Below are 24,769 nucleotides of genomic sequence, written 5' to 3' on the forward strand. Positions count from 1 at the left end.
TTACACAGGAGTGCAATTAACGTTGAAATCAGATATTGAAATACGCCCACGGGACGCACAATGTTAACGTATCTTTACGCGACGCAGGAGATATACGATTCTCGCGTGTCTTCCTCTTGCATTTAGATCGCGTAATAGCTCTACATCCGCGTTATTAAACGCTCGAGCGTTTTGAAGCCTGCTCGCGTCATTAGCATTCCTACTTTGCCGCGGGTAAATCGGACCGATCTTTCATTCGCAATAATTATCCCCACGATTAATAGAACACGGTGGTCCCGGCCGTGCCGGCTGAAGTCTGATGAGAAGCGGAAAACTTATAATGGCCGGTCACTCCTTTAGATTCTGTTCACGAAGCCGCAGTTGGCGCGATGGTCTCTGAGGGCAGAAACTGTCTCCTGGCAATCTGCCGGACGAACCTTTAGCTCGTAGCATCCCACCACGTACTTTCCACATTTTTCCTCCTGCGAAACATTCTTCCGACAAGAAAAATACAGAGTCGCTACATACACATTTCCGAATGTGATGTTTGACATTGTGCACGCATGATGAGTGACGCTGAAATCAGTCGCGGTGAAATTCGGACTAGAAGGACGTGAATTCGAAAAATTCCACCTCGGCAAATAACGACATTGTATAATTTTAAAGAAATACCAGCGCTCGGCGAAAAAAGTTTCGAATTTATAACTAGCACGTTGTTAGCGAAAAAATGAGAGCGGAGTACTTTTGCTTTTTAAACTATTACGCGAAATGTATTCGTTTTTCGACCGTGCTGCTAAGTTGTAAACTTCTAATGAGATTACATCTTAATTGAAATATGGTGCGAGCGTTAAGGCAGCAAATGGTGAACAGCTATTCAAGAAATATCGTTAGACAATCGGACTACGTTTCCGACTGTAAATCTTTCGCGGGCTATTACAGGGTATTTGTGTGATAAGTCGTCGCCGTTATTGCCGGCAATTAGTTGTCCAGCCCTGATATAGCTCGGTTCGTGTGTGCGTGCATACATATTTCCGAAGGTGTACACGGGAGCGGGACGCGACAGGATTCCACAGCTAGGAGCTCGTGCAGATGCGACGTTCACGAAGGTTGAACGGTACGTCAGCGGCATTATAAGTGGTTTGCAGATTGCCGAAATAGGTTGACCGCAACGTGGCCGCAGGACGTCGCGAAAGGACCGACAAAGAGGGACACGAGAAAATTTGCTAGTATAGAGGCGCATCGTGCAGAAACATTAGAGAGAATTTGGCTTCGTACTATTATCTGTGCAAATGAAGTTTGCACATTGACATTTACAGGGTTTACTCTCTCATTAAAGTAGATAAGACTTTACACAACAGTGTATTATCAGACAAAATTGTCCATATGCGTTAGGTTATAAAAAGATCTATTCTTTATCGAGACAAAGAATGAAATAGGAATTATTAAAACTCACGTAAAGCACAAGAAATAAATAGCTAAACACGCGACGCTGTATAAAAAAAGGTGCCTCTGTAAGAGGCCGATATCGATCACGGCGATACATTTTATTACAAGCTACTTTCGACTGTTATGGTACTTAATCTCGGGCTTTATAGCTCCAGTGTTTGATATATACAATGCACTTCTGCATATAGATCTATTGATAAATTTACGAAAGCACGCAAATAATTAAAAATCGAGGGCGATCTAACTAGTTTGCATCCGGGACCGATTGAAAATTCCGCTCGATGGAATTAAAGCCATATCGCGTTCGCTGTCGTATTCAAAAATCGAATTTCTGGTGACGCCAGTTTAATACCCACCCAAATTTTTGGCAGAAAATGAACATCGATCGCCATCAGCAGATTGCACCGTGCCGCAGATACATACACGGGACTATCTTTGAAGAAAAGCTCAATCGAAGCGAATGAAAAGAGTGGGCAGAGTGTAATCGAGCGAAAACGCCGACACAATGGATGAATACAGAGATCAAGTCAATAACGAGTCACTGATAATTCAAATCAACTTATCGATCTCATTTCTTCCGGTTATTTGAACCTAAATTACTCTTTAAAGCCTGCCGAATAATTATACGAAAATTCATATAAAATATCTCGTTATTTTCTTATGCGTGAAATTATTTCTATTAAAGCGAAAGAGAAAATGTAAAAAAGAAAAAGAGAGAAAAAAAAAAGAAAACTCATTCGGCAGAGTGCAACGCTGCAACGTGCAAATTGCTTTTGACATCAAGGGCGTCCGTCCGGATAACCAAACGACTGTCATCACCGTCGCCTCTGTTTCTCATCGTATCTTGAATGCTCCCGATGCTGCGCGCACTCGTTACACGTTGCAATGTAGGAAACAACAATTTCTCCGAATCATTGTCTCGGGGCGACAATGATCGATGAACTATGCGGCGAGGACAATGTGCCAGGGGAACGGGGAACGGGGCCACCGGCTGCAGCTACATTATGTATTGCTCAGCATCGCGTACACGTATGTAGTGTGAGCCATGCAAAATTAATACCATCGTTTGCCGTCAAGAGTTCAATCGACAGCAGCGTTCAAGTTCACTGTCTTATATGCGATAATTAAGTTTAAAAATATACTTGGTAGTAAATTAAGCGTTGCGATACAAAATGAAATATACACAGGAAAATGATGCAAAATGCATAAAAAATTTTTCACCACACCGGTTGTATTTAAAGAAAATATTAAAAGTATGTACAACCGACAATTCGCAGTCTGATTAAGTGGGACGGAAAATTTTGTTGCATTGCACGCTTTTATAGATAGAATATAATATATCCTTTACGCGTAATTTAAATTAAAAAGCATTAAATATTTTTCCTTATTTTTTATGTAGCCTAAGCAACTTCAAGAAATGTTTTCGAAAATTTACAAGAAAGTCTCGTTCGTATTTTATTATTGTCCTCGAGCAATTCGTTCGCGATACCTATACTGGAGATAGTATATGCACGGAAGATATTTATGGCGCCTTGTGCCATTCCCAGCTCTCGTACAGTACTGGGAACTGTCATTAGACTAATTATACACTGCTCATACGGTTAGTGTCTGTAGAGACACCGACGTGAACGGTCTGTAGGGGATATAGCGTTGGGATCGCGCCGTACGATTTCGCGGTGGCTCAGGGCGGCGACACAAATTCCATATCTTTCTTCTCGGTCGTTACGCGCATACGATTCGCAATGATACGATTTTCTAGGTGACAATCCCCGCGGCACAATGCATTTCTACTTCCGGGTATCGTTTTCACGAAACGTGCAAAAGCGTTACGTGTTAGTTATATCGTGCTCCCTATTGCGAGAGATAAAACGAATGCGTATAACTCGTACGCTAATTAATTTTCTTATAACTTCTTGGTATATAAAACCCATATCGTTTTTATTCAAAGGCGACTCGGGTGTATTTGCCGTGAAAGCCAAGGTTGGGATTTATTTAAATTACGCTCATGAATCGATTACTTGTGTAACCTAAACGGCTTATCGTCTAGGATCAGCGCTATTCTTATCGTTTTTGTCGCATCGCGTATGGGATTACACGTACCCCGCGTGTAACATTTATCAATGGGAACAACCGCTCGTTAATCGCGAGTTCGTCTGCTTGAACGATGATCGATCGGAGAGTTCTTATGACGCGTTTTATGCGGCCCCGTGTGCGTATACGCACGCCGATAACGCCAGTATGCGCACCTCGCGCTCGTCGAGTAACGAATGAGTCGATCTCGAGTCGAGATATTACCCTTATAAATGAGCCAAAGTGAATACCACCGAGAGATATACGAAACTCGCGACATAAACGACATTAATTATTATCTTCGCCAGACGAGCACCCATTCAGGAGATTCCGTTTCGCGAAGCGCAGGACGGCATATTTCTGCATGTCCTGCACAAAACTTAAGGCAGCTTCCGCAAGATTCATTAGCTGTTACCGCCGGCGGATTAATTAGCTCTCGGGAGATCAATAGAGTGCTATTTATACTCTCATAAAAGCGACGTAGCTCGAGAAAAATTATGTAATCATTATTACACTTTACATTATATATGTTAAGTAATTATTATTTCCCTTGTGTGTATTTGTAATAATTGTTATACTACTTATTATCAATTAAGAAGTTTACCTAATTATTGCTGACATTTTTAAGTACATCAACTTTTCTTATAAGGAAAAAAAAAACATTGTAGCATTTACTCATTATTACGTAATAATTTTACCTAATCACGTGCAATTCTTTAGTTAATTCTCGAATTGGCCTCATCTCTCACTCTTAACACGATTGTTTTTTTTTCTTTTTTCTTTTTAATTAAATTAAAAATCCATGCAAATGTGCCGCTAAAACGGGGACAAAATTCCTTTTTCTTTCTAGCACCTCGACACTGATTTCAATATTAATTCGAAGGAAGGCCCTTGCAGAAGTTTCCAAACGCATTACTTTGCATACGGATCGGCGGCGAATCGGAATAGAAATCGTCGGCATACATTCAACGTGGCGCACCAGGTATTCCTACTATAAGCGCAAGAAAGTTTTAATTGCTTTTACTGTGCAACACGCCAAAAGTAGGCACGTATCTAATATGGCTTCGACATTGGGCAAACGTCACGGTATTGTATCGTATATCTTAATTTATAACACGCAGAAGATTTTAAGTCAGTTTAAGGAAATCTATCGAATAATCTGTAGCGTAGAATAACATAATTTTCTTAATATTTCGATAGAAAAGTAAGACTTGCAATCTCACCAACGTTATCCGCGTAGTAAACATTTCAAATATGATTATTTTGTCCAATTAAACTTACGAATTCACTTAAGCCGGCAGCAGCGAAGATTTAATTAAACAAATAGAATTATTCGCAATGGTCGAATGTGCGCAACGAGTGTACGTCTTCATGAAAGACAGAATCGTCTCTTTCCCGGAGTAAACATTTAACTGGAAGCTTTCCAAACGATGTACTCTGCCGGGAAAATTGAGAATTTACGTACTTCTGCAGGTAACTGGCTACGACATTAAGCTTTCACACTTGCGAAGATTGATGATAAGAAGATTAACGCAGTTCGTGCTTGATACGCTCCATATTTGCGAAATGTGATTTCATATTTCATTAATTCCTCCCAATTTATGCAAATAAAATGTGTACTTTGAATAAAAAAAAATGCTTTTTTCCGGTCTTCGTAATAATTAACTCTCTATTATACAAAACCGTTGTTACTACAGCATAATTCTTCATAATTAAATTATATTTGTAAATAGTCGCATTGCGCGGATAATACGTTTGTAGTTTGTAAAATGTTATTAAATGTACAGTATGTGCATTTACAGTGCAAACTTCCCAGGCCGTGAGCACTCGCGGCACTTGAAAATACACGTTCGCAGCTTTGCTCGTGTTATTACGTTTCAACGCGATAAAATAAAGTGCATCTACTGAAATTCATCTTGGTCACGTGAGAGAGAGAATGACTATTGATTTTTGCTATCTCATGAAAGTTTGAAGGATCTACCATGCTCTCATCCAACTACAGTCCGTATAATTAAATTTTCACGAATCGATCGTTCATCGAGTTTCGCTTTGCCTCATGGCATTTCGCGGAAACATATCGCGACATCGTCGACCTTACGTCGTTTTTCACGTTATGGAAAAACAAAGAGAGAGAGAGAGAGAGAGAGAGATAAAAAGAGAACACCGCGTACCGAGAACGATGGAAATCGAGCACCTACTTTACATTCGCCATTCGAAACTGGATCAGATACAGGACGATTTAGGTAAACGTCTCGGCTGAATCCGACCCACGCTTTCTCGGATAACACTCAGACTTCGTGTTGTCCTATTTCCGTCGTCCTTTTATTTTACGGATTTACTTAGTGTGTGCAGAATAAAAAACCTTTCCGTTCGTATCACTTAAGCATACGCATATATTGTAAATTTACTACAATAATAAATGATCATCTGATCATTGAAAACAGATTTTGATAAAATAAAAAAAATATAAAAAAATTAATTCTTCTACAATTTTTATTGTAAAATTACGATTTGTATTTCAGACGTTTCTCTTTGTATCGTGATAAATGTGAACAAATAGAACATGCGAAGTTATACGGGATTAAGTAAACGTATGTGTGATTGTCGATAACGGAATGGAAAGTGCGAAGGCACCGTCTCGAGATTCGAATGATAGATTTCACTAAGTGAATTATTACATTTGCAGGAAGTACAATATGCATGCAATTATCGCTTCGAGCGACATGACTATTTCATTGTACTTTTTACGTATTTGCTTTTTTATCTACTGTTCGATTCAGCGCTATCGACCTAAAAATTCATCTGCTCGAGGCTTTTATATGTACGTTAGATACATCCGCTTTCTTTAACGTATGTGTTTTATAAAAAGATAATATGTAATACGATATTGATTTTTATAAAATTTTATCAATATTTTAATAAATTAAAAATAATAATAATAAATAAATAAAAATTTAATTAACGATAAAATATTTTTGCTGTCGTCGTAATATTACTTAAATTCAAATTTATCCACTAGCTATAATCATATTCTTAACAGTCGCCACTTTCTTTCTCTCCGGAGAACAGGTGAGATAGTAGTATGAGTCACAAAAGAAAGAAAAAAAAAAAAGGGAAAGAGGCAAGTTGCTTCATCCAGCGCAGCCGAGCGGAAAATAGCTAATATTCTAAGACATCGGTGACATCGCAAGCGAGATGAGGCCTCCAACTGTGGCTCATGTGCATGTACATATACTTGAACGCAAGTTGTTCTCTTTCCCCCCTACCCCTCACCATGTACTTGTTTTCTCTGCGGCCGTTTGGTTGTGAAAGCTCCGAAATTTACCAACGACAAAAGATGCCGGCAATGCCGGTCGCGAGCTCGTCCTGACATTCCAATTTGATTCAAGCCTACAGACTAAGCATAGAGAAACATGAAATGAAATGCCTTTTTCTACAGCACCGTAAAACGCTTTACCTATATTCATGTTTTCCAAAATTTTATAATATAAAAGATATTGTCCAATTAATAAATCTTAATTATAGAAAGTAATAGTGCTAGTAAGTTGATTTATGATAAGATTTAGACGATTAATAATTTGTGTAAGTATAATAAAACAATATTTTAAATTGTCTTCTTTGTACAAAATAACTTACGGTTTAAAAATAAATCATTATAATTAAAAAAAAAAAAAAACAAAAGTAAAATAAAAATCGCCATTTAAAGCAACGTCGCGCTTAACAAATTTGCTTCATTATTATGTTTCAGTGCTTTCATTTCATAATATTCCTCAAATTATTGTTTAAATAGTTAAAATAAAAATGTAGCATTTGTAAATAATCGTATCCACTTAATATATTGCGCATCATGAGAAATTGCCAATTTCGTAACAAGATATATGCTCTTGCATTAAATATATTAATTACATTAAACATGCGCACAATGTAAATCTGTATTAATACAGAATGTTATGTATTTTTGGAAACTGTATTTATTCAGAATAAAGTGACAGAATAGCATTGCACATAAAATAAATTTTATTTACCGTAATATACTTTTATGCACAGTATTATTAATTTCAGTTATTATCAATTATTTATTTTATCAATATCTACTTGTAAGATTTTGATTAACATTGGCCGAGCTCTATAACACTAATATGACATAAGCAATATTTTGTAATAACTACTAATTATAGACTTTAATTTTATAATTAAAGTGAAAATGTGCATAAAGTGATTTTACGACACGAAAATGCATTCGCTAAATGTTCGTATGTACAATCATATTACTTTAATGATGTTTTTACTGTAAATATTACAATGAGCATACAATGCATACGATAATATGTGTAATAACAATTCGTGTTGGCACTGTTAATAACATTTTATTAATTATTATGCATATTGTGCATAAATATTATATTATTAATTACTAAATTATTTTTACCGAGTAAATTGTCGAAAAGTATTGTCCCAGTTATTATCGATAGAAGTTGTAATGCGAATCACACATTATTAAGGAAATAAATTCTATTTCGATGATACCTTTACGAATTATGGTATCCTAAGTCCCAAGAGCAAATTCTAGGCTTACAGTCGGATCGGCAGGTGAGGTAATGGCGTTATGTCGAGTTTACTCTCGTACTTTAGAGTTCTGTAATTCGCAATTGAGACATCGGAGTACTAGCTTATTCCCTAAAGTGCCCGTACCTCATCTACTGGTACACTGAGTTTACTCTTGTACTTTGGAAATCCATGAATTTGTGATATGGTCAATGGAATAGTACCGTCTTGTACACTATGAAGATCACGCTTATAAAGTTGAGACTATTACTATAACTTCTGCGTCATATAGGCGAACCTTTCAATAGAAGTTATACCACCTATCCGATAACGAAGTAAACCATCCTTTGGTATCATTTGATTGCTATTCAAGATTCTACATTATTTCCCAAAATTAATTGAAAATTCGAATTACCGAAATTTTTTTTTCTTCTCAAAATAAATTATAGCAGATTTAATAATTACAATAGATTTCAATAAACGATGTGCTTAACGAAGCTATGGTTTTTATTGAATACGTCGCCATCACTGGATGCTATTCCGGTATATACACCGATGTTTCGATTTATGTATAACCGTCTGGTAGCGTCGGCGAATAAGCCTGATACTTCCGTTTGCACTGAAACGGAACCAAGAACGACAGACGGAGATAGAGAGAAAACGACGAGCAGGTAGGGACAGAAATGGATGGAGGAAGAAGCGGAAGTTAGGCGTTTTCTGACGAGTTGCATTGCAGAGTATAATGCCATTATACTTGCCTCACATGCGCATGAACACACATACATTAAAACTCCCATCCAATATATTCACCGATACTTCGCGAAGCGAGAGATACGCGCCCGTAGGTAAACCCAATATCGTTGACAGTCGCTGTCTCGGCGCATATTACTATGCTTTAAAAAGCATCGCGAACACGGTTCGCGCCAAATCGTATCTCCTTCATTCCTTGTTGGCCCTTGCACACGTCAGAAGAGTATGGGGAACAGGGTAACATGGTGACGAGAGAAGCTTGTCCACGGACAAGCACGTTGGACAGGTTCTCTCGCTCTCTCTCTCTCTCTCTCTCTCTCTCTCTCTCTCTCTCTCTCTCTCTCTCTCTCTCTCTCTCTCTCTCTCTCTCTCTCTCCCCATCTCTCCCGATATGACCGCTTTACTAAAACGAGCTCATTCAGCGAGCGTCCGCTTTCAGGCTAACGTCATCATGATGTAAAGAACTTAATAGAATGGCCGGTCAATGTATCTGTGTTACTGGCCGACTTGATAATTTTAATAGAACATTAGGCGGCGATGTGCAAGATTTTAATACGGAACGCGTGTGCATATCAGAAAGTAAAATTCTTCGCGCTAAAAAAATTTACGGGATGTATCTAATTGTGAGCTTTTTCTTGTAACGTATAGTGAAGTAAATTTAAGTGACGTAAACTGAGATTATTATAATTAGGTAACGTGCAAGTGCACCATTAAATCAGCATTAAATTTTAATTATTCTTTTGCGATTTACATATGACGTATGCCGATTAAGCGGAATTCTCGACATGTTAAATGACACCGGGCACTATCGTAGACAATCTTTATCAGCTTCAAGTATCATACTCTAGGAAGTACTTTGCGCGCGCGATGTCCAATTACATTTCACCGGATATAAATCATCGGAAACATTGTGTTCGTCGACGCTATCGTTTGTTGAACGCCGTATATTTATAGCTCTTATTGCATAATGATAGCTTTAAAGCGATACATATTTATAAGCTGTCAACATCAACGCACTTTTATATTTTTCTTTTACACCTATAAATATTACGATAAAAGAGTAACGCCACGTTATGTACGATAAAAATTTATATTCTACCTTAATTACTTCGAGATTCATTCCGCGTAATTGCCCTTTAACTTCCCTGAACTTTTTATCAAACGATAACCTGTTAGATAATTTCCTTAATATTTCGACGTCGCATTTCACGCCGGATTCTTTAATAAATTTAATTGCGGAGCTACGAGTTTGATTTTCATACGAAACAACACCGGCGAAAATCGGCACGGCGAAAAGGAGGCTCCGAAGTGAAATCGGGTAACTCGTATTGTCAACGTAACCAATCATACGCGACAAGAAGCGTGCCTTTTTCCATGCGCATCGGGCGTCGATTGGTTTAAATCACGATGCATCTCGCGACTCGCTAACGTGCGGCCGCGCACGGTCATCGGCGGCGTTGGCGGTCCGCAAATTACAGACTTCGTTAGAATCCCCGTTATCTCGATACCTCATCTCGCGCCGCAGGAATTATAAAAACAATTCAGATTTATACCTTACGGCTTATCACGCCGGAGAAAGTTATCTACGTGCGCACGGCACGAGTGGCGGCACCGAGCGCGCCGTTACTTCGTTCGTTGCGGAAACGGGGCCCGATAAATCTCGGCGAAGAATGGTTTTGTTTCCACTAAAGATTACGGACGCTCGATAAAAAGTCATTGTACGAGAGAAAATCAAGGGGATACCGATTATCGTGAGAACAAAATTGTGCGCGCATCACTCCGTAATAGTAGTTACTTTACCCGTCGACGTCCATGATTTCTCATTGAACCGTACATTAACGATAATGCCGAGAGCGACTGAAATCATGCCCAACGATAGGAAAAGTTACGATTCTCTGATCACAGGAAGTTAACGTGATAATAAAAGGAAAAGTCTCTTTTTTCTCTCTCTCTCTCTCTCTCTCTCTCACTTATTTTTCTTATATTTGCAGTATTTATGATTCCAATGTTTACTTTCTTTATCTTCCTCGAGTCTCTTTAGATTTTTCGACAGTTAAGTGCGCTAACATTTTCATTAGTACAAATACGTTAACAATTGAAGTACAAAATATCCAGATTAAAAAATAAAAAAATAAAATGCAAAAACTAAAACGGCGATAATTTGACGATTCGCGGTACAGTAAGCGACGAAGGAGGGCACGCGGTGAATAAAGGACCACGAGCTGTAGAAAGGATCTGTGCATCGGGGCCGAGTCGTAAAGCGAGTACGTGCAACATGACGTGGATACGTGCGCGCGGAATGCGAGTCTGAAATATTGTACGCCCCGTAACTGGCACCGCGGAATAGGAGGAGGACCAGGGATAAGGATAAGGATGAAGAGGACAGCCCACGCGCCTCAATAACGATCACGATGAGCCGGTTGCCGAGCGCGGCTCTAGCCCCGAGTAACGAATACGAAGACAATGGCCGTAAATACTGGATGCGAGATGCTCGTCATCGTACGGGGAAGCGAGGCATAATTCACAATGGATGTATCTCTTTTAAATCGTGCGAAAGCGTAAAAGCTCATCGTGCGCCCGGCCTGGCCTGCAGCGCTCGCTGATGCGCTATCGCGACTGAACTTTGCCCGTTTCACCGGCTGCGCGATCGAACGTGACTTTTCCGCGGGCGTACGTGAAGGCAAGGGAATTTCGAGGGCGAAAGGACGAGAAACGCGACAGAGGCGGTCGGAAACCGGCCGGAAACTACGGACAGGGCGTCGCGTTTAAATTCATGTCGATATCTCGGCGCGTCCATTCGGCTTCAGGGCTTCGTATGTCCGAAAAAAGGCCTGTCGCTTTAAATTTCTTTGACGGATTTTGAGCAGGTACGTTTTCTTTAATGCGACACACGTGCACAATTAACGTTACGTTCTGTTATACATTGATTAACCCTTGCGCTAGATTCAGAATAAAATAAATAGCGCACGCGGACTCAGACTTGGATAGCGTCAGTCCGAAGAAACGGCGAAAGAGATGCGATGATAAATGAAAGTTTCTGATGCATTAACGATAATGTTAAATAAAATCAGCTATTTAGCGAATGGTTATCTTAAATCTTGCATCGCGCGTAAATTCGCACGATTGTCTTACTCGTCGTGGTCATTAAAATCCCATTAGGAATTTTCAGAAATGCGCTCTGTCCCCAGCGCAAAATTGGAATAATCAACGCGATTGTATTAGCCGTATAATCTGCGCGATGTTCGTTCCCCTTCGCGTGCTCGTTGCGTTATTTGAGTGATCGTATCGAACAGCCCAGCGAATTGCACCGAAAATCATTCGGCCGCGTTCGTTTTTACCCGTCAACAGTTTACGCAAGGTGGAAAATCTACTTCGCGCTTTGATATACCGTCCCTTTTTCAACGCGTTAATAAGGATGTCGACCGTTCCTCCATCCCGTCTAGTAATCCCGAAGATTAATTACGTTGTGAGTTACGGAGGTCCAGGTTAGCGTCATAGAGCCTGTTCTAACCATTCCGCGGTGGCTAACTGCAAAATAATCATACGTTCGAGCGGTCGGCCTCTCACACGAATCTCGCGTGAACTCGTTTGGCTTGAGAGAGAGTACGAAATTTGACGAGCAATCAACGCGGTGTGCGGTGCACGAACTCTTTTTCTAACGATAAGCGTTCCGTTGAAATACCAAATCCTGCAACGGCGAGCACACTGCATTACCTGAGACAAAGGTAACTCGCCGCTGAATGTGCAAACGTGAAAAGTGTCTGTCTTCTAGAATGCGCCGTTTGTTCCCGGTTTTCGTCGCGTCGTTTCAGCGCATTCACCCCACGAATGCAAGACTTTGTGAATAAAGCATTGTTCGGTTTTCATCCCTCTCCCCCTACCCGCTTTCGTTCTCTCCTTCCCTCGCCTTCGCTCGCGCATGTTCAACGTCGGTAGAAATCATAGAAATCTGCAAATGGAATCGCGGGTCCCTCCGTATACGCTTAAACAAACGCGCCTACATTGTGCCTAAACGAGTCGGACAGAGTTTAAATGAATTCCGCACGCTCTGCCCGGTATCGAACTTTTGACAGCGGCGGGTATATTCGCGCGGGTCTCAATAACGCTCGATTTTTTTTTTTTTTCTTTTTTTTTTTTACGCTGGAACGTCGGTTCGACACTCGTTTACATTCTCGTCGTAATAATAATCCACCCTCGTGCGGGAGGCGTGCGATAGACGCCGCATACAGTTTAAATGCACAGTTATTATGCTTACAGCGCGTCAAAGAGAAATAAGAGAAAAGAGAAGCTTCATTCATGTAGTCGGTAATCGTGACTGCTGGCCAAACTGCAACCGCATGTTAATGGGAATGCTCGACTCGGGCGCTCCGACGAAACCGTCGAGCGTATAACGTGTGAGCGAATATCGCGCTCATTACGTCCGTAAAATTGAATAAAACGACCGCGAGGCGCTGAAAGAACGTCACGTATGGGAAAATCCGGCGTGGCTTCTCGTCTCGAAGCGACGACTTATCATCGCGGACAGCGTTATTTATTAGCGCGCTAAACGCGCCTGGCCTCCACGCGCGAGATTTTTCACCGTTATCGACGTTCATCACCGGTCCGGGGCCGGTCACGACCGTAGACCGAGAACAAAGGTGCGCTTTCCGTTATCCACTGGCGCTGTGGCCCGCGAACGGACGTGATTACGACTTGCGTACGGCTTAAGACATCAACCTATTCTCGAGACGCTCGCCTCGCGCGCTTTATCTCCCAGCTCGAATCCATTCGTCATTCGGCTGTGGACACAGTTCCGCGGATGCACCGACAAACGATGCCATTAACTCTGATAAAAATAACCGTAACCTGAAATTAAGAGGCGACGGTGATTTGCACCTGCAGCCGAGCCCTCGCGCGCTCAAAATAAATAATACGTCGCCTCTCGCGAAATAAAGTTCACGATGTGTTGACGATAAAATGCCTATTATCCTGAATAGAACTGCCACTTCCCGTAAAACGAATGGTCGACGGTTAAGTCATCGTTATTCGTAGCCCGAAGCCTAACACTCTCGCGTCTCGTAACACTCGCGTAATATTGTCCTTGCAAATACAAATAGTAGTTAGTCCCGGAGTAATTTAGTCACGAAGCTGTCCCGACGCGATTATATACTCGTACTGAAACACATTACTCATAATCTTGACCCTTTTGCACTTTATAAGCGAATACTATCGTGCAACTCGCAGACGCGTCCTGCGTTTCTTCTCTGTACGCTTTACACAGGTAATAAAATTTCTCCGTAGCAATAAGAGTAAATAATAACGCAAAATGTTTGCGAAGTAGCCCGTTAACGATAATGGGTGTAAATTTCACCGTGGTTCTCCTAAGAACAATGGAGGATCCCGATGTGATTACGAGAGCTCAGTTGGCGTTTGCAATTTGCGAGTGGCAGAATTGCCACAGGAAAATGCGCAAAAAGGCACGGCCAACGGCCGCGGAAGAGGTAGAAACATTAGGATTTATTTGTACGATGGCAGTTATGCGCAACACATACTACAACCGTACTTCGGCGCGCGTTATTATACTGAATTTTCTGGACCATCGCCAGCCTGGGGAAATATGCAAAAGACATGTTCCACCGTAATCAGAGCGATATTGCCCAGCTATTACGTACCAACGTTGGAGCGTGCCGATTTCTTATATAATAACGGAAAAGTCTAACGCAGAGTCGAGTATATGCTGAATTTAAAATAAAAAAGGAAGCATTAAACGGCAGCGTTTAGCGGCAGAAATGTTTTGCGAAGTCACGCATATAAATGCAGAATACGCTTTGTGAATTGGTGTCGGGGAGGTCCTAACATTAACATTTAACGGATCATGGCGTCCGGATTAAAACTCGTGTTGCTCGCGGTAGAATAAAGCTACAATTTTTTATGTCGGTTTAAACGAAATTACCGCGCTTGTTTCTAATCTACTTGCTTAAGTAAGTGAGTCGCGAAATAAAAAGATTAGCAAAATAAATAGAGCGACGTCTGGTAAAATCAAATTTCCCTATACTTTTTCAGAGATAAAAATTGTAATATGATTGGCAAATTATATACGTAACGTCGTAATTATGTATGTCTAGACGTTCTACGTAAATACTCTGTTTGATTTGCTAATTATAGAACAGAAATAAGTAGTGCTCGCGGCAGTAAGAAAACGAATTAATGTTGCATACTAGAAAACAAGCGCCAAGGAAATGAAGGCGCTCGACCCTTTATTTTAGTGGCGTATTCATTTCTGGTACTTTCACGCGCCGAGGCGTGGCATTGCGCTGTGGAAGACCAAAGAAGGCGAAGAGGTTCCGCGAAAGGCAGCGGTAATCACGGAAATGATGATAATTTTAACGATGAAACTTGTAGAATCTCAAGATTTCTATAGCAAGAACGACCATTCCGTAGACGAAGGAAGAAGCGACTGGCGAGGAGTACTGAAGGATGCAATTCGGAAGAAAAGAAGAAACGAAGAGAGCAATAAAATGTTAAGGTAAAGTAGAAAAACAAGGGAAGCGCAAGAAAACGTTAAGGTTAAAAATTAATTATATCAACTGGCATCTAATTATTGACTTAATTTTGAAACAACACACGCGCTAGAATAGCGCGTGTAGCGAACAGCGAAACATTCGGGCAAGCCGTCAAATATCAATTTAAATGCGCTTTAAAAGAGCTCTCTTTATTTCTTCCTCCATAATTTTCACGAGAAAATGTTTCCATCCGGTTAGAGCCGATATAACATACACCGCTTTTATTTTCCGGCAAGCACCTGCTTCACTCGGAAGTGGCCGAGCCTCGGGGAGAAAATTATTAGAAGAACTCGTTTAAAGGAATCTTGGTTGCACCGAGAGCACCGCGCTGATATTAAGACACGGAAGAGTGAGCCGGAGATATGCAACTAATTGCGCTAAGGATGCGATGATGCTCGCGGTATGTCAGAGGCAATTAGATGAAACGGCGATGTATTAAGTACGATAGCCGGCTACAAATTGCTGCATTGTCAACGCGAAACGAGAGCGTGGCATAGAAATTGCGCGTTTCTATTTCTCTTTCGGCATAAAAATTGTCAAGGATATAACGTCGGGGGACCGGTATAAATGCCGCAGAATCCGCGCGCAACATTTCGCCATTATTAATCCGTTACGAGCGATCACGTACGGTCATTATGACGAAACCGAAAAGCCGTTATAGTCATTTGACTGGTGCAGTAAAATTGGTCGCGGCGAATAACGCCTGGCGTGTCGCCCGGGCGTGATTCGGTAGTGCGGCTGAACAAAAATCGGTCCGGTTCTTGCGGCGTACATTTATCAAGATCAAAGATTCAAGGGACAAGATGAATTCCTCCGAGGCAACGTGGCTGGTGGGCTCGCCGGACGTCGATGTCTACGGAAGACTAACGACTTTCGGTGGATAACCGCCACCCGGTGCGAACGTGTTTCGCGTATACACCAATTGCGCGGAAATGTCTTTAAGAGCGTATCAATATGTTTTTGCCAATTGTCGCCGCCAATCGTTTCGTGCGAAAACCGGAATGTCGATTAGATTGAAAGGTGAAAAATAAATAGCCGGGAGTAATCGTCGGTCGGGAGATTAAGTTTAAAAAGTGAGGTAAGGAGTAAACGCACGCGCATCGTTATGTTTATTTCACTTATTGAGAAATCTTTCAACAATTACGATTCTCACGCTATTTCTCTGCGCGACAGGTACGATCGACGTATCACGAAGCATAACGACGTATTCTACGCGTCGCTGCTCTCGGACCGAGCACGGAAGTCGCGTTCCATCTCTCGCATGTACGCCCGAGCTTTGTTATTCTTATTTTGGCGGACGCTCGTTAGCCACTCAACACGCAACCCAATTTCTTCTCCGCTCTCTCGGCTCACCAACCGCGCGTGCATCCTTCGGCCTCTTTAATCCCTTTGAACGTACACATACATATAGGTATATTTCGCGTTGAGAGATGCACGCTCGGATGATTTACAACAAAATTAAACTTGACGGGAAAGAGAGAACGACAGTTTTTTTAGATTTTTCTTTATTAAGTTACCAACTGCGTTTGATCTATATCCTATGTTACATGAATTAACGACAGACTCATACACCGATCGGTAGACAAACATCCCCCTTCGTGAATCATGCTGAATCATACCGTGATCCCTCCCGAAAACGAGGGTAGCCCAGTAGTAATTTCGCAAGCGCGTAAAACCTTTTTATGATATTTTAATCCGGTAGATTGGCGTCGCACGGAGATTTGCCCCGTTTTCCCGCTCGAGTCCATCGCGTAACCCCCCGTTGGACCAGACCCTTGGGGACGTGCCACTCGGTCACAACGCACTGGTGGTACCTACGTACCACAGGCGCCTCTCATACACGAAGGGATCCCGCAGCGCGCAATTGACGATGAAATATGTACACCGTAAAAGTGGCGTCCTTTATCGGAGCAGTGGTGGCCGATAGCTGCGCAGCGCGACCTTCGTTACGCCGCGACTTTAATTTTGTCGCAATTTAGAAGGACTACGACCGGAAGTAATTGCTCTCGCTCGCTGCACCGGTCACGACTTACGCCGCGCGCGCGCGCTTTTGATCTACGTTGCGATCCCGAACAGCGTCCGAGCTATCTAAACGCACAGCGGGGAATGTTTCGTGTAACAACGCGTTTATAGAATTGAAATTTAAAGTCGTTCGACCTCCGGTTCGATTCTGCATCGTCGCGCTTATCTCAAATGCACAAAGAAGACAGTGTTCTTTCAGTAAGATCATTCGTTTGAGTAGCGTGAATCCGGCCTCATGCCGCGCCCTGCGTGTTCTTAATTACCATCGGCTGAACTTTTAATTACGACGGCCACGCTGAAGAATATATCAAAACGTAGGGTAGAGAGAAGGAAGGAAAGGTGCGACAGTTAGCTGCAGCGGTTAAATGGTATTGTACATATCGCGGAAATTAACACGGAAAAATATCCCGGCGAGCGCACAGAGGTAAATTTGAGAAGAGTGTTCTATTTAAGGTAACTGCTTTGTTCAACTATATCTGACACGAAATACTGTGTAACAGTTCGCGTAAACCGGTTCTGGATCTTCGCCGCGAAATATGTATAACACATTTGTTGTGCGTTCAATGTTTCCCTTCCTCCGGTAATTCTCGCCATTCATTAGAAAACAACCACCCACGGAAACATTGTGAATTCTGCGATCTTCATTAACGTGCGAGCAAGAAACACAAGGAAGGCGATTACGGCTTGCGTTGGTGCAATAAATATAAATATTACTATCCGCGAATATATTATCGCTTTGACGGATATTGCGAAATCCCGAATAAAAATGCGTGTTTCGATCGGAATAAATTTCTTTTTCCCTCCCGACATAATGTACAAAAACCCATTTCGCGAATTGTTCGGAGCACTCCCCGAAGAAATTCCGAATCGCAATCGATAATTCGCAGTCGGTTGTAGAATCGCAGCGAGAGCCACGCTTTTCGTACGAAACCGTAGCGTGCGCGCACGTTGCATTATGCGGACTCTCGGGATTACGACGAAGAGCCGCATCGTGCCTCCTCCGTGTCCCCGTTTCTCCGTCCTACCTATGCGCTATCGTCAACGACTCTCCCGGCGTTGAGAGAGCGCCGGCCCGGGAAGAAAGACCGCGCGCGGTGCGGTGCACTCTCGGTCGTCTCCAGGTCGTTCCGTTTATCTCGAGCACTGTCGTTTCGCGATGAATAAACAGCAGTCGGGCTTCTTCGAAACAATTTAATCTACATAAGCTAACAGCTACCTGTCTCTACTCGCGTCGCCGGTGGGGAGATTCGAGCTCTACGGAACGTACCGGGTGTAAAACGCCGGCTAGTACATTGGTCACGCTAGTACACTCTCGAGCGAGATCAGCATTCTCTCGCGAGTAACACGGGCCGGAAAATCAGGCCGAAGAGAACAACGACGGCGGAATGAGCGCGGAGGATAAGAAACAGAAAGAAAACGGAACGAAAGAGGACGAAAGTAGTAATAGGCGAGAAGAAAGGAGGACCGGACGGTCGGTCGACGGCTTCAAGAATCTATGGTGCCACAAATAAGAGATAGAGCTGGCCTGGCACCTCGTATCTTCGATCTGGCCTCCGTATCACCCAGAAGGTAGGGGATAAGAGACGTAGAACCTCCGGGAGAATCTACCATAGATTGAATTATCGTTCTCGATCGATTCCGAATTTAGCCTGCCGCTTCTCGCCTCCGTTGTCTCCGTCTAGATCGGAACGGACGGCGCGACGAGACGGAGGTTACGCAATTAACCCCGATGGTTTATTAACAGCGACGCACGAGCGCTTATTTCACCTCGATTGCATGGAGAAAGATTTCAGAAAGGGGTAATAGATTGATTAACGGGAAAATTGGAAATTTTTACAGATTTCAAGCTTGTCTTCGGAAAAATAGCTGGCCTACAATAAACGCGGAGATTTACTTTGCAAAAGTGGAAACTATCTCGCGTCAATATTGGCTATATGTATGCTGGAGCATTCGATTTGTCAGTCAACAATCGAGAACTGCTTTTCCAATCGATTTCTTATACCTTCAGAAAATGTACGGCGTCGAAGGAACACTTATCCACACCATTATGTACTCTGACGTACAAATAAATATACTTAAGTACAACTTCTGTGGTATCTCCACATTTAGCTAATTAATACCATGACTAATTAACATTGAATTATAGTTACACATTTCTTAATGTTCGTGCAATTATAAAAGTCTACTCGTGTAATCGCTTCTTTAAACAAATGGGTAAATACCGCAAAGTTATATAGCCAATTTCTCAACAAATATATCGCGGTAAAATATGATAACGTATCGTACGCAGATAATTTTTAACCACGCCTGGCATTTATTTCAAAAAGTGCAGCGGTCTCTTTATCTTTCTTTCTTCTTCGGTCTTCGGAATAACTTTCGGTAAATGGAGACTTTTAATTAGTAAATTACTTAACTGATATTTTATCATATCAGGAGGAAATCAGATGACTTACACGCGCCTACATGTAACTTTCTATCCGGATGTTACGTCGGTTGGTGTGAAACTTTGATTTTAAATCAAACGCCAGGTAAGAAAACGCGAAAAAAATAAAATAAAAAAAAGATAAAAAAGACGCGGAAAAAGGAACCAAAGGATGCAACTGAGTGCTTACTTCAACGTTCATAACAGATTTGCAAGAAACACCGCTCTAATAAAAATGCACGATCGCTTGCGCGCCAGCCCGCACGATGGCCAGTGCTTGTGCATATATTTCGCATTATCGAATCTTCCGCACCGGCTGTAACGACCGGCATTAATTCGAGTTTTCTACGGTACGCTAAATGTTTCTTTGAAAAATACAACGCCGCTTATACCCATCTCGTTTCACGGTTCGCGCGCGCGATTTCCGCGAGCAAGATGATGTGGGCGAAGAAAGTGACCCCCCCATTCTCCCCCGCCGCGTTAAAGATACGTGAACGAAGCGCGAGTAGAAAGTGATTCGATGCTGAACGAGTTTCGTGACTGATATTACCGATAAAATAGTTAATCGAATTAATATCCAATCTCGTCGGAATTAATGGCATCGAAATTGATAAATGTCAAGTGAGAATAAACGGAATATTTCGCGTATCTATGAATGAGATATATGAGATATATTGATTGCTTTGTTCAATCAGAACTTTGTAGAAATTGCCGCTTAGCGACATATTAGGAAAAAAAGTATATACATATAAGTATAATTGCAATAAAAAATTTTTTTGTTAATTAATATTTTCTAAGTTATTTCCGATGTCAGTTCCACCCGTACTTTATTGCGCAACGCACAATTTCAATATAATTAATAGTAGACAGTATTTTCTTTTTCATACATACATATACGTTCAACCATTCTTAAAATCGTAAATTGTATATTGGGATAGAATTTTTATAATATTTTCCGGTTATATTACCTTAGGCAGGCTATTTCAAACAAATACTCATTTTTATCATTTATTTCTTTTACATTTGTATCATTCTCTGTACATCTGTATGTATTTTTTAATTATAATTGTTATTAATTTGTAACACAAAAACGTCCGTTTAAAATATATATATTTTTTTAAATATACGACCGCTTTTTTTAGCAATTCCGCCGTGCAATCATGTTCCGCAAAAATAATTTTGCAATTAATTCTAAGCTTTAATGTGTGTACGTATATGTGTGTATGTATAAAGGCACGTAAAAAATAAAAAAAATAAAAAAATGCTTTGTACCCTATATTAAATTATGTATTAAGAAATACAGTTTATCTTAAAGGCTTTTTAAAATATTTGTAGCTATTACCTGTTCTTGCCGATCACCTCACGAACAAATTTGGGTTAATAGCAGGCTCGGCGCGATAATATTCATTTATGCAATTTAAATAATTGCCGTCCCATTAAGACGACAGTCTTGCGGCCGTTCCGCAAGCACGCGAGGAACTCGATGCGGTGAAATTGCACCAGTTTTATCTCCCGATATTTTTCCGCGGCAGGCGCAAACAACTACACGATACCTCACCGGTATTAATTTATTTTTATCAACGACGAATTGGTAGAACGAGATTTTTCAATATCTGATAATATAGTACGGACAGCAATACGCAAATGGAACTTCCTAATTTGCGCGATAAACCGCGCGTGGCGAATGTATAGAGCGATACGGTAAATCGACTAAATTCCTAATTGCTAGAGACACTCATAATAAATTCGAAAATTCACAGTGTTCCAAGCAACTACCGGGCAATTAGGCTCGGACTAATGGACTCTAAACTGTCAGTTATGAGTTTCTAGCTTCGTGGATGCACGCGGCCGTATCACGTATACTTCCTAGCGGGTAATGATCCCAGTAGGTTTGCGCAATTGCAACAAATAATCGTTATCCAACAGCGGCTGTGTTGTAGATAACGCTAATGGCTCGTATATTATTAAGAGAACATTTATCTTCAACGATGAACAGGTTAAGCGTATGTAGGATACGATGATCGATTAAAAATTAACTTGCTGCTTATACGCGCCTATTAAAAAGCAGTAATTAAGCATGCGAGCCTTCTTATTAACATCTTACATTCGTATTTTTATTATTAATCTTTCACTCGGTTTATATGTTTTCATTAACCCGTACAACCAATACACCATCTTCAACGTATTCTGATACCGCTGCCTATAAAGCCGCTAATTACCGACGGATTTAATTTCAGCAGTAATGCATATGAGTTAACGCAGACAATATATGCGCGGACCAACCGCGGCGAATCAGATCTCTATTACAGCCATAATAGCATAATGTCGATTAATATACCTATCTTTATACCTCAAATTACGCATAAAACTTTTCCGCAATCCCAACAGCATATATAATCCATCGCTAGCGAATAAACTCCTAATTTACTTATAATTATTTTGTACTAAAATTTCCCCTAAATTCAACCCTGTTTAGCGGTAAATCCGCTCAGGATGTCGCAAGAATAAATATGTACCTCAGAGAGCAAATATGCGAACTGCTACTTACTTCATATAATGCCGCGCGGAACGACTACGAAGAGGAAAGCTACGACAAACGTTGGCGTATACAGCTGCGCGCGTTAATGCGCTATAATTAGTGTACTATTACCACCTGCGCATCCGAAAATGATCGAGCAGATTAACTAAACTCACCCGCTTTCGGACAAACTCTCTGGACTTGGATGTGATAGCGCGGCAACTACAGGTCACCGCCAATAAAGATATCGCGATCAGAAGCACTTCAACTCAAATTAAAGTACTTCCGAGGAAAGGCCGAGTAATCCCGCAAACGCGCTAAGTTGAATAGCTTTTAATGATCCTTCGATTCATTCGATATAATTTACTTCCTCATTGATTCGCCGTAAGCGCGTTATACTCGCAAAAGAACTGATGCGAATGGAACGAGAGTGATTAGGAATTTATAATTAATTACCAATTAATTCTATCTTTAAAAATCCGCGTTAGATGAAATCGAATTCATCGTTTTTCACGGTGCTAATTTGTTCCCTCCCATAATTTTGAGCCGCAAAAGTTAAAGTCAGTCTAAATATATTTCGTTCATTTTAATTCTTTTTATTGTTTAATATATTTTCATTGTCGTTATTTTTTTTGCGTGTAATACCCTAATTTTTTCTAATTTCTCTAATATAGCTAGCATGCATTGTACAAAACCATTCGACTTACCAATCTTCATAAACAACAGCGGAGTTGTTGTTACTGCAACAATAATCCTGCAACAAAAAAATATATAAATTAAATTAAAGACAAATCAGAATTATTCTATTATGTTGAAAAAAAAAATTACGCATCTTTAATAAATTTTTTAATTATACAAAACCATAGTCAAATTATTTGAATAAAATTTATAAAAAAATTTAATTTTTCTATAATTAAAATTTTTTTCTTTTACAAAACATTAATCTATATTATTAAAACGATCTTGATAAAACAAAAACGATATTTTTATGGAATGGAAAATGATTCTTACCACTAAGTTGCTCCGCTGATGCAAGAGCCCTACCTGGGCCTCCTCCTCCTCCTCTCAGTCAGTCTTGGATGTCGGATCGTCCTTCCTGTCGGCTCAGGACACTCGCGAAACCGTACACGGATAAACTACAACCGCGCGATAATGTTCGACACTCCCGGTTTTAAAGATCATTCAACAAACGCCCGATACTTTAACGATAATCGCGACACGGCCGACGAACCGCCGGCGATTCGTTTATTAATTTTTGTCGGCGACGAATACTTCCTGAAAATCTCCTTCGGATTTTATCTAAGCAAGAACAAAAGTTCTGCTTGGAAAAAATCCTTGGAAAACTGTACAATATTAGTGATATGCAAATAAATAAAATTAGTAAATGTATAATAACTAAAGCTAATTGTTAAATGTATTACACGCGAATCACACGATTTTTTATATTACCATTATTTTAAGTTTTTTAAAATTATGTTCGCAGTGAAACTTTATTATAAGTTTATTTTATATTTATTAATATTTTTTTTTACGTAGAGATCTCTTATAGATCTCCTAGTGTTAGTATAATACAAGCATGCAACTCACTACTTTTTGATGCGCAGCAGATTTTTTGGCAACGATGAGCTGTAACATAAAAAGAAAAGAAATAAATTTTAATGATGTCGAATAAATGTTTAAAAACAAATTTACGCGCGTCTATTAATTTTTTAATTAAATATTAAAAAATAAAATTATTTATGAATGAAAAAGAGATCCTTACCATGGGGTTGCTCCGCTGAAACAAGATGCCTTTCCGAGGCCTGCTCCTCCTCTCAGGATGTTGGACGTGGGGCTGGGTGGTCTGAGGATGGCCTTTCACATACTAGATATTTTAGTTTCCTTCGGACTTCCACCTGAAACAAAACAAAATTTTGGATAGAAGCTATCCTTAATGGGATACTGAATAAATACTATTCGTGTAAATATCATTGAATGTAAAAGTTAATTCGCGGCTGCAATATCGTTATTTATCAAATAGAATTACTTTTCCGTACTGCGATATAATCTACTTGGTGCGGTGTACTGATCAGGAATGTGGTAGTGGGAGTAGTGTGGAAACATCGCGCGAGCGTTGGCCGCATAGCCGAAGGCCAAGGCCAAGGCCAACATTTGTATACAGTCCTTAGCGAAGTTCAACGAAGCGTAAAAGAATGCATACTCGAAATAGTACTTTAAATATCATGTGAAATACTATGCCGAGTTATAACTTTGTGAAAGTGAGTAATATTCGGCATTGCATATCACATGTTAATCAAAATAATATTTAAAGTATAAGCTCCTTTACATTTCACTGAACTTTATAAGGATATAAGAAAAATACTTTTATTTGCGTAGGTAAAAATGTTAATTTACTCTGTCGTCACAAACTCTTCCTTTTGGGCCTCGTTCTCTTTTTCCTTCTCTTTTGATGTCATCTGCATGCAGTGGAAAGCA

General features: G+C 40.6%; 1 protein-coding gene across 1 annotated transcript in view; it reads right to left on the reverse strand.

Moving 5' to 3' along the window:
- Pop2 (CCR4-NOT transcription complex subunit Pop2) overlaps positions 1-23,651 on the reverse strand; it is an 82,625-nt gene extending 58,974 nt beyond the window's left edge. The window contains exons 1-2 of the mRNA XM_070654844.1: positions 23,306-23,651; positions 23,002-23,048 (exon numbers count right to left, since the gene is read on the reverse strand). The gene's annotated coding sequence lies outside the window, so the exon portion shown is untranslated. The remainder of the gene's footprint in view (positions 1-23,001; positions 23,049-23,305) is intronic.
- Positions 23,652-24,769: the final 1,118 nt, after the last annotated feature.

This window comes from Cardiocondyla obscurior, linkage group LG04, assembly GCF_019399895.1.
Source record: "Cardiocondyla obscurior isolate alpha-2009 linkage group LG04, Cobs3.1, whole genome shotgun sequence".
Classification (NCBI taxonomy): Eukaryota; Metazoa; Arthropoda; class Insecta; order Hymenoptera; family Formicidae; genus Cardiocondyla; species Cardiocondyla obscurior.